The 12,967-nt window shown below is 44.8% G+C and overlaps 1 long non-coding RNA gene across 3 annotated transcripts; it reads left to right on the top strand.

Annotated features, from left to right (window-relative positions):
• The first annotated feature begins 4,807 nt into the window (after positions 1 to 4,807).
• Positions 4,808 to 12,189, top strand: LOC137862316 (uncharacterized). Of its 3 annotated transcripts, none has more exons than XR_011100177.1 (3): positions 4,808 to 5,235; positions 7,572 to 7,691; positions 9,800 to 12,189. It is a non-coding gene; the product is annotated as an uncharacterized lncRNA (long non-coding RNA). The 3 variants fall into 3 exon arrangements; XR_011100178.1 differs by having other exon boundaries at positions 7,572 to 7,686; XR_011100176.1 differs by lacking the exon at positions 9,800 to 12,189 and having other exon boundaries at positions 7,572 to 8,280.
• Positions 12,190 to 12,967: the final 778 nt, after the last annotated feature.

Here is a 12,967-nt window from a genome sequence, read left to right on the forward strand (position 1 = left end):
ACCAGGTCATGCTGGACCAGATGGCTCACTACCTTAATTAAGAGGGTCGGTGGGAATTGCGTTACTGTAGCTTGTACCACTTTGAGAACAGCATCCAGGGCAGGATGTACAACAACCTAAAACACATCTGCCTCAGTGTTGCCTATAGCATGATGCCACCTGCACGACATGCTGACCCACATCTGGCAGACACAGGCATCCATCCATCCCATTCAAAGGTTTCCCCAGCCAGGAGAAGGCTCAGCTGTGAGCAAAGGTGCCAGCCCATCTCCTGTCAGTGCTGGGGGTGCAGCCTTACCTTTACTTTGGAATGAAAACACGACTCATTTTACAAAGGATCTTTCAGTTTACCAACATCTCATTTTGAAGGCAAACTTTATCATTATTTGTTCAGCTGAATCACTTCACCAGTGGGTGGGCTTGATGTGTCTATATACAGACATCTAGAGCTATTTTAAATAACTGTGACCACCTGAGACACCTGCATGTGGATGGCAGGTAAAGTGCAAGACCTACAGGAGGATGGAGCTTATGTGGGACAGAAGGAGGCCCTGTAGTATATCACAGTGTCTTATACAGTGCCAGACACATATGGGTAGGCATTGTGTGTGAATTAGCCAGATATTCCCCCCAAAAAATCTGGTCCCAGCTCCTTTTTGCTGCTGAGAACTGAGCTACCATCGCCTCAAGCAACTGAGTAGCCTGAGCCACGAGCTACGTGGCTCCACACACCCAAACACCAATCCCTTCAGCATGTGCCTATCTGATGGGCCACATGACAGACTGGAGAATCGGACAGCAGAACTCACTCCACTGTGTGTCACATAGCTCACCAGCCCAAATCCATGCCATTTCAAGCCAAGTTCTTTACCAGATGAAAGGAAAACTGTCTCAATAAGCTAAACAGCATAGTGAGTGCTGCAGGCCCCAACTTTGAACATTAATACTCAATATACCAGGAGGCTTAGGCTACAAGCATGTAATCTCCTGTAGCTGCATAGCTTTCAGGCATCCTTCCATGTGCTTCATTCTCTTAGTAAACTTTGATTATTTTTTTTTCCAGAGAACACATTTTCCAATTCACAACATAAAGCATCACACATTGTGAACTCTACCAGACTACATCCAAAAGTGAAAGAGTTCAGATATCCCTGTAGATCCATTTCTTGAACAGCTGGAGAGCAGCGCATACACAAGTTGCATGCTGTATTCTCTACACACTACCACCGTGAGCGTAAGTGTGAGCGACTCCACGAACCTCAGGTTATTTGCAAACCTGGCTGAAGAGTGAGTAGAAAAATAAATAAATCATACATGCTCTTATAGAGCATTTACATAAAAAGAAGAAAGTGGTCTCTAGGTAGCAAGGCCATACCTTCACGTAGTGCAGATCAGCACAGCTCCATTACAGCATTACATTAGGCTCCGCCAGTGAGGGGTCAGTCCAGGTATGCATACAAGGATGCCTGCCTTTACCATGGAAACACAACACCTAAGCAAGGGACCACACGAGCAGCTTAACAGCAACTGTATTAATACTTGACAGGGCAGGAAAGAAAAATGAAAACAATTGCTCTAATTGAAACTACAGGGGGTGTGTAAGTAGGGCAGAATGCACAGCAATTACCTGAGTTGGAGCGGGGCCAGTACACCAACACTAAGGCTCCTGCTCTTTGGGACTGTGAGAGAGCCTAAGTAAACAGGATTTTGGTTTTCCATCTTTGGCTAAAATGGTTGTTTACACAGAAACAGAGAACTGTGTAAAAAGACATGGTGTGCACTCAATTCTGTGGAATGAACAGGCGCTGCATGCTGAGCAGCTGAATTTCCATCCATACTTGCACTGCATGGCAAAGAGATGCAGAAATGCCTGGCAGAAATGCCTCCTGCCCAAATGGTGGAGCTGTGCATGGGCACAGCACTGTCCATAGACACAGCACTGTCTAAGAAAATGCTATGTTAACATACATGTATATGAAAACTGTTTACCTGAATAAACGTGAACCTTCTGGACATCCTCAGGCTGGAGGTGCTCCCAGCTGCCAGCTCGCTCTCCTGCAGCTCTGCAGGATCGCTCTGTGCCCACCCCTAAGCCTTCCTCACAGACATAACCAGCAGCCCCCAGGCCCTGCTCCCAACTCCCCATCGCCTTCCCTCTGCACTGCGTGTGAGGAGAGGCAAGCCTGCATGGAAAGCTGACCAGAGGCCAGTTCTCAGAAAGCTCATTTCCCCTGCTGCAGGGGATTCCCAGCCACCGGGCACATGAAAAACACAAAGCCAATGGTTAATAGCAAAAAAAACCTCCACTGACTGTATGGGTAAGGGATAACCTGGCCTGCTGTGACCTTGCTGTATTAGCTGAGAAGCAGCTCTATGGGAACTGCTAGATGATGTCCTGGCACAACAAAGCTCCTTTTCCAAGGAAAAGGTGGTGGGCAGTGGTTTGCCCATCAATCCCGTCCATTCCCAACAAGTCCATCTGTCATACAGCAGAGAAACAACCCCAAGCATCTGCTCCATCATCAGTGCTAGCTTCGGGACCGTGCCAGGTCTGGCAGCAAGCACGACCCGCAGCCAGCAGATGAGCAGTCGTTACGGAGCTACAAGCCCGGCGCTACCAACGTGCATGGTTTGAACCTGTGACCCATAGGTTCTGCAGACCATCACAAATCCCCCGAGACACACGGTTCCCCACAGCCTTGCAGGTTGTTTTTAGTTAGACAAATTCAAATGGCTGCCACAAAAGCTTAATCTCTTTCCAGCCACACTCATGCTGAGTGTCAATAGGAAAAAGTCCCATGAATACGCTTGATAATTACAGAGCTGTGGCTGTAGCAAAGAACAAAGTATAATGCAGGCTTGAATTCGCAGGAAATTGACTGCTGATATGTTTCCATTCATTGTTTTGTTCTCTGTTCTCAGTGTTATATTAAAATCTCCTACTAAGAATGAGCTTTCTTGTTTAATGGAACTTGTCAGTTAGAGGAAATCTGCTAGAGCTGTTTGATCTATTCTTTAAAATAATATTAATTGCAAATTTAGCACACATCCCTATCTTAGTTAGCAAATCATTCAAATACCGAAGCTGGTATTTTTCAAACTTCAGTTGTTATCCGCAAAACATCATGGCCCATCACTTTCTAACTCTAAGGCTTTCAGCGTCCCTTTGCTCCCACTATTCAGCACTGCCTATTCATTAGGTGTTTGATCGCACCAGTCACCTGACGTTGTTTTCCTGCCTGTATTAGCGGAGAGTGACAGTAGTGAATAGCAAATAGTAAACAAAGCGTGGATCCCTGGCCATGAGAAAATTCACGAAACTTGGCAATTTGTGAGCATTTTCATAAAATCCTGACAACCATATCAACTTATTCAAGTGTGACCTCACATCTATAGGCAAACATGCTCAGTGCTTCTGTCTGCTTCTCTATTAATGTAACTAGCTGTCTGTTTTGATTCCATGTGACTCCTAATTAAATACTGCATTTGCATGTTTGCTATTCATCCCGATTCCCAGCATGTGCGCTCACATAAAATCTTAACTTCATGCTCCACAGCTGATCCACAGCTGAATCTGGATTTCCAAAGTCCTACAGTTCAGTGATATTTAAATCTGGAGGTTTTGTTTGTTTCCTTGCGGACATAAAAGAACCATTTAGAAAAATCAGTTGCAGTGGCCGGTTAGGACTTTATGTAAGCAAGCCAAAGTCTGTAGGATTATTTCAATTTGCTGGTTCTGAACCTTCAGCAAAAATCTGCAAAAATGGGCTGGATTGGCTCACAGAAACAGTATTTCTTTTGTGAGTGTCTTCCTGCTTCCAATTATATCAGAATGATGGAAGAAAGGGGAAATAGCCGATTCCAGGGTTCATATAATTAGATATAATACACTCTGTCATCATCAGTACTTGATGCTTTTTTCTTAGGCAAGCTCAGAGGTTTTTGGAAATGCTCAGAAACTACTATTCATGTCAGCATGTCACAGGTGCCATCGCTTTTAGGAACTGGACTTTGCAGACAGAGAAGCGATGCTGAGAGCCCCCTCCCCAGGAGGCAGGCAGTATCAGTGCCCCCCAGCCCCTCCATCTTAGCACTGCTGGCAGGCACTGGGAGATGCCTCCCTTCCCTGGTGACAGCAGCTTCGACTCTACTCGCGCTCACTCGTGTAATTTGCGTCACCTTGTCCTTGCTAAAAACGCCGCCCTGGTGCCCGTCAATGCTGCAACACTTCGCTGACACAGAACAGCCATCCGCGGGCCAGGGGCAGCGGGACACCCCAGGAAGGTGCCTAAATGCTGGGACGTGCCTCAGCCACGGTTGTTCGTGCTGTCAGGGAGCCTGGGCTCCCTGCCTGTGCACCGTTTCTGGACACGTACCACCCTCCCCTGCTCCTGACTAATTCAGGCAGCTCAAGTCACAGGAATTCCTCTGAAATAAAACCATTCCTACCCCACCCCGATCCTTTCTTGAAACAAGTGCAGAATTGTCCAAAACAACCCAAGGGAAGAAATCCAAACAGGAGGTGACCTCCTTCCAACCCTGGGTGCTGGAGGCCGAGGTGTGGCCACCCCCCACCCCCTTCCCCAGCACCCAGGGTCATTGCGGCACCTTGGCCTCATCCCCTCCTGCAGCAACGCCCTCCCACGCGGCTCCTGCCCTTCTCGGGGCCCATGAAGAGCCCTCTGTGTTCCCCGTGCCTGGCGGCAGCTCGGCGTGACTCATGCCGGCGGGCTGCGGGACGGTGACATCAGCCCCTCAGTGGGGCCCAGCACGCCGGGGGTTGTTTGGAGCTTTGTGCCGGGTACAAGGGCCCGGACTGCTCGGCAGAGAGGGCGAGGAGTTGATGGAAAGCGAGCTGCAGGAGGAGCAGCGGGGCTGTTTTTCACACCTGCTAGCGGGCAGCCCCTCTCCTGGCCTCCCCAGGGCTGTGGCACTCCAGGGCCTTGCTCGCTGCCTGAGGCAGGCGGCCCGCGGTGCCGGCACACGCTGCTGACACCTTGTCCTGCCGTGGGGCTGGCACGACACCTGAGGCCAGGACAGAGAGGGTGCGGCTGGATTTCAAGACTACAATAAGAGCTCTTTATGGGCATGAAATTACCAGTCTGCAATACTGGCAAACCGTTGCCTTTTCCAGGAAAGCTGCTTTGTAGTGCCGCCAGAAAGCTGTCCCTTCAGCGTCTTGCAAGCTACTCCGGCAGCAGTGCATCGTGTAGCTCGGACCAGAGGCTACTACAGGTATTTCGGTCAAGGGATCAAATGACTTTGTGACCTTGACGGTCACGTAGAGGCAGTTTGAGAGCTGTCAGCTGTGCAAACAAAATATTGCCACCTCAGTGATAAGAGGGGAGGGTGCCCATGCCAGGGCAGAGGAGGGGGAAGGAAGGATGCTGCAGATAATGATGAGCTGGGGAGCCTGTGCCGGCTCTGGGCTTGCCGTTTTGGGGAGATATGAGCTGCACAGGCTTCAGGCCTCAGCTGCAGAAGCAGCCACCCTGCTTTGACAGATCTTTGCTACAGGCAAAATTTGTAATGAGGTATTTTTTTACCCATTTGCTTCTGCTAGTGCTGCCGGACATCAGAGCTGGCCAAAGTGGTTTGCACACCCATAGACTTGCTTCGTGCTACACCAGCAAAGCCTTCTCCATGTCTGGTGATGAAGTGTGCTGGGTGAGCTCCCTCAGTCTAACATTGCTTTAAAACATAAGTAAAGAAATGAGGCAATTACAGATAGAGAGGCACAAACCAAACTTCTCAGTTCCTTTGAGGAGACTTCTGCTTTTGTTCTGAAACACTGATCCAGGCCCATTTTTTGGTCCTGTTTGTGGGTTAGAACACACCTCCAACCTGCAGTTCTGCTTTAGATTTGACTGAACCTCCATGAAAAAGTAAAATATGTTTTTGAGATTCCATCATCAGAGCTGGGAAATACCTGATGGCTGCTATGGCTTTCTGAGGCCTTTTTTGCCCACAAGACTTCACTTGCCTGAACCCAAATCCTTCCCCCACTGTGTCCTCCAACCCTGGCACAGACACAGTCTGTGGCCAAACAACATCCCCCTTATTTGTTCTTTCTGGAAACACACAGCAGCTGTTCTGTTTTGCTGCTGAATGAAGTAACGTTTCACCCGCTACGGTTTACCGATTTGCAGATTTTGGTGGCAGCACTGTCACGGAGTTCCCACCATCAGCCCCAGCCAGCGTTTCCCCTCTCTCTGCCACAAAACATTTGGGCCTTTCAGCAGTTGGCCTGTGCAGTTGTTCCTTGGGGCCATGCTGATCAAGGAACTGAGCTAAATGAAATGAATTGTTTGGGGAAAAAGAGAGAGAGAGAAAAAGAAAACAAGATCCTTCCTATTTTACAGGGTGTTTTGTCATGGTTTTTAATTCCCATCAGTTCCTGATATGGTTTGCTGGAGAGTCACACGAAGAGGTATTTGAGCATAACTGGAAGAGGGCTGTGCTGGAGCAAAATGATGGGAAAAAAGTCGGGGATGAGAACACCTCAAGGTAGTATTACTACTAAAGCCTCCTTGTCCTCAAGGTTTCTTGAGGGGTTCTTATCTCAGACTGACATTATCCACGAGATCACTGTAACTTTCCAGTAAACAGCCAATTCATTTCACAATTTATGCATCGTTACACATCCCCCACATACCAGAGAATTAGCTCTACAGACTCCTTTAGGGCCTTAAAAGGATCCTTAGGCTTCAGTTTTCATTTTTAAATGAACACAAGCATTCAACTGAGCTGTAAGTTATTAAAAAGCAAGACACCACTTAGAGATAAACAAAATGTTTCCCCACTAATTCACTTAGTTGTTCCATTCATGGGCCTGTGCCTTTGCAATGGGAATGCTCTGGGATTCCAGAGAACACAAATAACAACAACAACAACAACAACAACACATTCCATTTTACTGAACAAAACAGTGATACACCAAAAGGCTCATGATACTTTATCTCTGTCTGTGCAGGAGTGTGGGTGGGAAGCAGGAGGCTGCAAGAAGAGACAGATAGAACGGCCCCTACACGTGCCTTTTTGTCTGGGCTGCTATTTGCCTTTTGCTCAAGAAGTGCAGCAAATATATTAATACCCAAATGAAAAATGAGCTGAGGTAATTCCATCTATGAGCATGTGATTGGTCCTGCTGCCACAAATGTTTTCCCCCTAGGTCCGTATCTGAATCTCGCACGGACTGACTCACACCACAGCCACATACGTCACTATTCCCCGGCAGCGTCAGACTGTCATTTGTTTCCTTTTGGAACGGGATGTTCTATAATAGCTCCAACTCCCACTGAACAGTTCGTGAAACTGCAGTTCTTTCACATGCCTCCTTTGTTCCTGAGCTGCAAGTTTTCAATTTGTTTATAAGGTGTTAAAACGGGAGCAGGCAGTGGCCTGAGCTCAGGGATGCCTCACCCGAAACCAGCAGGATGTGGCTTCCAGTAGGACGAGGGTGAGATGGGTCTCAGTATGTTGTAGAGTTTGTACTTCACGCAGACAGACAAGAGCAGAACTATTGCTTCCAGGGTTGTTGCTTGAAGTACAGCCCCACATCTCATTTTCAGGACTCCTCCCACAGCCAGGGAGAGACCATGACATAAAAGAAGACTGAAGCTCTGGGCATGCTGATGGACTCAGCAAAGCAGAACCAGTTCTGCTTTGGAGCTCCTCACCGTGATGGTCAAGTATGCAACACTCCCATTTCAGAATTGGGTAGTTTGATCCTCTCCTCCTAAAATGCTAATTTACATCTGAGGTTTAGCCTGGATCAGGAGCGTGCTCTGAAAGTGATACCCTGACTTACTGTGCTACGGTTCATGTACGGCACAGTTTTGGAGCTCAGCCTATAGGACTAAGCTAGTGCCAGTCTCAACTTAAAAACCCCAAGTCTCTGTCTATGCAGAATCCAGTGCTCCCTGCTCCAACTGCTGCTGCTCTATTTATCAAAGAGCTTTGACTGACTGGAGATTACTTCCTCCTAGCATAGCCATTCCTAGTGAGGAGGTCAAAATGAGCTTCAAATGTGGCAAAAACAGTGTTCCAGAATAAAATGGGAGGCTCAAAGATGATCTGGAGATAATTTGGAAAGGTGAGGCTTATATTTGCAAACTGTACATAGCATATCTCTTAGAAACAGAAAATTTCCTGACATTAGTCTTTGCAAGAGGATACCTAAGAGTCTATGGAGGTGTTTGTTGTGACCTCTTGGACCTTTATCCAATTTACATTCATTGGGGTTAAATAAATAAGCATTAAAAAAAAAACAACACCAAAGCTCTAGACCTTCCACTGTCCAGCACTGAGCCAAGACCTTAAGTAAAGAGGCTTAAGTCACGCGTATATTTCCTTTGACCCGGAGACCAAGCACAGCTAGGTCCAGTCCCTGTTAGTAATGAAAAGACCTTTATGGCTGCATTAACTTGCATTCAGCTGCCTGAGAAACCTTTAGAAACCACTGCAAAGGCAGATCATCACAGCCTGGTGTTCAGTGCTCACTGCAGACACCTCCACATGCAGCACAGGCTGGGGAGAGCTGTCAGTGCCCCAGCCCTGGCTTATTTTCACAGCAGCCCTCAGGAACCCTCCTGGTACTGCCTGGGCAGCTGCAGGTAACGCTGCACTGCAGAAATAACATCGATCAGGCTCTCAGTGCCATCCCCTCAAGCTTTGGGAGCCGTTAGGACAAAAGACAATCTATAAATGCAAGTCATTATCATCTCACAGACATCACCTATACCTTTACCTGGACTTACCTGGGATGATCTGGAGGGCAGTGTTTCTCTTGACATTCAAAATGAACGTGTGCACTAAAGAATACGAGGCTTCTCGTGCACAGGGTATTGTTCTGGATTTCGTATTTCTTCAGGGTTGTCTTGGCAACAAAGAGGGTTGCCGCTAGAGGTGTGTGAAGCACTGGGCAACAAAAAGCAAAGCGACTCCCACTTACTTCATTCCATCACCCACTTAAACCGGACCCGTTTTTGACCTGCTGGGACATTATTAGTGTGCTCCGTGTCAGGAGGGGCAGCACTAATCGGCACCAGCTCTTCCCCCCCGCAACACTGTGATTTTGGAAATAGCAAAAATGTCATTTTTCTTTGGGAAATGATGTCTGTCCAGGCTTCCTGACCAATTCTGTTCACTGTCTCCCTTCAAAATGAGGAATAATTCCCTGGACGGGAAACGGAACAAATTATGGATGGTTTTAAGCAAAATTAGTTTTTGGTTTTTAGTTTTAGTTATGGAAATTCTAAGTGACTCCAGTGAAGTCAGTGGGGTTACCTTGGGCTGATTTCAGTATAACTAAATTTGCCAATTTGCCCCAATCTAAGTGAGTCTTTACTACATGAAGAGATGCGGGACAGGTAATGCTATACCTGGTCAGCCACGAGTGGAAATGTCCCGTCTGGCTCAGCTCCTTCTGGACAACAGAACTTTATTCGCTGTGGATAAGGTTCAGGAAATATTCTGGAAAGTTTTTAAAGCATCTTTGGGGGCAATCTCACATCACTTATTCATGTCACTTGCCCTTATTTTTACTTACTGAAGGCATTAAAAAAAATTAACCCAAACAGCTGTTCAGATTCCTCTAGTTTTTATGTAGCAAAGGAAAAAAGTCCGAACAGCTGTGTCAGTAAAGCACAAACCAGGTGGCCTCCCTAAGGCAAAGTTTGTATGAAATCTATAAGATAATGTTTTTATTATCGGAGTTATTGTATTTCTTTTTTTATTGCTTTGCTCTTGTGGATTCTTAAAGAGGTATTGGCCATTTATTTCTTGTCTTCATCTTCAGTGTGTGAGCCCTCCCGTAACTCAACATGGATGTCACAGTCATTCTTTCTAGATGTGGCCATCATGTGTGAAAATCACCCTGAATCTATCTGGGGGACTTAAATGGAATTGAAGGTCTGGTGAGAAGCTGTTTTACGGATCTGCCCTTTCTGGGGAGAAGCTCAGGCTGTGGCACCAAACATCTCCCCATGGATGTACAAGGCACTGTCCATGACACAGAGGGTATTTGTTTTTCCATGTTGCACAGCTAAGTCACCTGAGATGCACAGTTTTATTTCAGTGCTTTGACAAAGTAGCTGGATCGTCATCAAGCAGAGGCTAATGACTCATGATTACACTATAGTCTGAAAGAAAAGTTGTTTTGTACTCAAATATGTGAAACGCAGGGGATTTGTAAGCTGCTAGCCAAATTCTCAGCTGGGCAGCACTGAAATCTATACAACCACATGGATTTACACCAATGTTGTCTCACTACTGTCTCCTCAGAGCATTTCTCTACAGACAAAGGCTCACTAAGAACTTCCCATGCTAAATTTTTTAATTCCTCAACCAGCCTCCCAACCTTCATGGAGCAAATTCTGACTTCCAGCACCACCCTCAAAGCCCTGGTGCTTGTTCCATGCACTCACGTGCTCTATGCTGGCACGGTCGTGCCCTAAGATGCTTCAAGCCACCTGTCTCCAGCCTTGTGTTTCACTGGTGCCCACAACCTCCTCCACCTGTGCTCCAAGGCCACCACACCATGGTCCAAACCCTAAACCCTGTCCAGTCACCCATGGCTCATCTTATAAGTCGCCTCCATATAAACCCTGCTAAGGGCGTGCTTCCATTGCTATAAGGGACCTTGCTGATTTGGGGGTAAGTTTTCCATAAATTTCTTATTGATGTTTTCTTCCCCAACTTCTGTCCTTGGATTATGGACTCTCTGGAGTGAAGAGAAAGCACTGAAGTGTCCAAAAATCACCAGCCACAGTAGGTGTTACAGCAAACATTCATAATAATAACAGCAACAATAATTGTATCAATAATTACATCATTTGTTGCTACTGTTATTCCTTCTTCCATTCCTACAACACTTGACATATATGGGCTCCAGGCAGCTTCTGAGCATCAAGAAAAATTTTCAGGTGATGCAGAATACAAAGAACAGAGAAAACAGCTTTATACTATTACCCATACATATGTAGCTAATGTGCTTATATATTATTGCATAGTGGCCTAAATTATTTTGCTGAACATTCTGATTTGTTGCTTTTCAGCTTATAGAATGATGATAGCATGTAGTAAAATATCATAAATTTGTTTCTACATACAAATAGATTTTTTTTTCATTTTTTTGCTTAAGAAAGAAAATAATAAAAAATGTTTACAGAAGAGAAGGGCCATCTTCCCTGGGAGAACATAACAGAATCATCACTGAGTCTAAAGGAGAATTTCATTCTCCTCTAAATCATTTGCTTTTGGTACATTTTCTTCATATTTAGTAGCTGGATGCAATTCCCTCTATATGTACTAAGTCTGTGTTATTGCAATTCCAGCATGATATATGTTTATTTGGAGTCTAACAAGATAATGAATCAGGAAATGGCACTTCACTTTATATTATGTATTTATTTATTGTGTTAGGATGAAATTTACCTGGGTCCAGAGAACAAAATTAGGCTGTTACAGCCCTTGGTTTCATATAAGTTATTTTCCTCTCAATGCCTATGCCCCGTGGACAGAAATTTATTTTATCTATACTGAATGAGAATTCTCCTATTCTCTCTCCGCTAAGGTAGCCTCCAGATATGATTTCTATACCTTTTCTCATGCTTCTAATTATGTATACATTACTTGAATGCTTGAAAATATGAAATATACTACCAACAATAATAGAGTGATAAAATCTGCAGTTTGTAGGGAATATTTTTGTTCCTATTCAATCCTTTTGTAACTACAAAGACCTACTCATTAATTTGATGTCTTTGGTGATATTATCATACTTCTGATCATAACCTTTGTGCTGAATTCTAGGGGCTGGATGGCCATTAGAAAGAAGGACTGTTCTGCAGACAGTTTATGGGATTCAGATTTGGAAGATCTCAGTTCTTCTCTAAAGTGTGACACTGCAGAGCACTGAAAGACGACCTTAATTGGAAGGTGTATGAGTATGTGTAAATATAGGGGAAGTGAAGTGGAAAATTACACTACAGCGTATAAGAGAATTCAATGTATTTAATAATACAACAGTAGTTATCTGTAATAATACTAAAAATATCACAGAAAAACATAATGAGAACTTTGTTAAGTGTCCAAACGTGTTCTGATTGATGTATTTAATAACTTTGCAAGAATTTAAGTCTCAAAGACTTGTAATTTCTGTGAGATTAGATAGTATTCTTACACAAAATGCAGGAGAGAAATCAAATGAAAAAATGGCAAGTTTATCTCCTATAAAAGAGTTATAAAATCATTAAGCAAATAAAAGTTTATTCAGTTAATTGGCTAAGGCCCAGCAAGAATTTCACAACACTATCAGCAGGGTGTTGAAATACTGAAAAACCACCACACAACCAAATGCTCAGTTTCAGAGAAGCACTCTTATTTAAGAAACACTTTCTGGAGTATTTCTTAGATAAGGAATTGTTTATCAGTATGTGTGTATCTCCTTCCTGGAATCAAGGTCTCTGCAAGTTTTTCCACGTATCCTAACATTCTCTCAGTGTTTTCTGATCTCCCCTTGCTCAAACCCCAGGAATGCAGGAAGAGTGGAAACAACATATACTTATGAAGAAATATGATATATAAATATTATTTATATTTATTTAGCAATTTGAGATAAGATCGTGAGCATCAGAGTGCAATGAGATAACCAGAAGAGACTTCAGTCACTTTTTCTTTTGCACAGAGAACAAATCTCTTAAGAACTTGGATGGATATTAACAAGTCAAAGCAGGAGCACAAAGAAAGGTAGCTCATGCAGCTGCCTGTACAATAGGAATTTGGAAAGCTCTGAAATCAAGGTATAACCCATGTGAAGGCAATGCAAGAGGGGCCATGGACATCTAGTAAAACCCCACTGTAACTGTGTTGACCATGAAGCCTCCTCTGAAACAGAAGGTTTCTAAATTTCTGCTCCAGGATACATCTTTTCTTAGAAATAATCTGGCCATCTAGGAAATATTTC

Source organism: Anas acuta, chromosome 11 (assembly GCF_963932015.1).
Source record: "Anas acuta chromosome 11, bAnaAcu1.1, whole genome shotgun sequence".
Classification (NCBI taxonomy): Eukaryota; Metazoa; Chordata; class Aves; order Anseriformes; family Anatidae; genus Anas; species Anas acuta.